Genomic DNA, 1,079 nt, shown 5'->3' with positions numbered 1-1,079 from the left:
CGTGCTGTACCTGTCCTGGGAGTGTTTGATGGGGACAGTGTAGAGGGAGCTTTACTCTGTATCTAACCCCGTGCTGTACCTGTCCTGGGAGTGTTTGATGGGGACAGTGTGGAGGGAGCTTTACTCTGTATCTAACCCCGTGCTGTACCTGTCTTGGGAGTGTTTGATGGGGACAGTGTAGAGGGAGCTTTACTCTGTATCTAACCCCGTGCTGTACCTGTCCTGGGAGTGTTTGATGGGGACAGTGTAGAGGGAGCTTTACTCTGTATCTAACCCCGTGCTGTACCTGTCCTGGGAGTGTTTGATGGGGACAGTGTAGAGGGAGCTTTACTCTGTATCTAACCCCGTGCTGTACCTGTCCTGGGCGTGTTTGATGGGGACAGTGTAGAGGGAGCCTTACTCTGGATCTAACCCCGTGCTGTACCTGTCCTGGGAGTGTTTGATGGGGACAGTGTAGAGGGAGCTTTACTCTGTATCTAACCCTGTGCTGTACCTGTCCTGGGAGTGTTTGATGGGGAAAGTGTAGAGGGAGCTTTACTCTCTATCTAACCCCGTGCTGTACCTGTCCTGGGAGTGTTTGATGGGGTCAGTGTAGAGGGAGCTTTACTCTGTATCTAACCCCGTGCTGTATCTGTCCTGGGAGTGTTTGATGGGGTCAGTGTAGAGGGAGCTTTACTCTGTATCTAATCCTGTGCTGTACCTGTCCTGGGAGTGTTTGATGGGGAAAGTGTAGAGGGAGCTTCACTCTCTATCTAACCCCGTGCTGTACCTGTCCTGGGAGTGTTTGATGGGGACAGTGTAGAGGGAGCTTTACTCTGTATCTAACCCCGTGCTGTACCTGTCCTGGGCGTGTTTGATGGGGACAGTGTAGAGGGAGCTTTACTCTGTATCTAACCCCGTGCTGTACCTGTCCTGGGAGTGTTTGATGGGGACAGTGTAGACGGAGCTTTACTCTGTATCTAACCCCGTGCTGTACCTGTCCTGGGAGTGTTTGATGGGGACAGTGTAGAGGGAGCTTTACTCTGTATCTAACCCCATGCTGTGCCTATCCTGGGCGTGTTTGATGGGGACAGGGAGCT

Source organism: Scyliorhinus torazame, unplaced genomic scaffold (assembly GCF_047496885.1).
Source record: "Scyliorhinus torazame isolate Kashiwa2021f unplaced genomic scaffold, sScyTor2.1 scaffold_452, whole genome shotgun sequence".
NCBI classification, from domain to species: Eukaryota; Metazoa; Chordata; class Chondrichthyes; order Carcharhiniformes; family Scyliorhinidae; genus Scyliorhinus; species Scyliorhinus torazame.
This window is presented reverse-complemented; position numbering follows the sequence as displayed.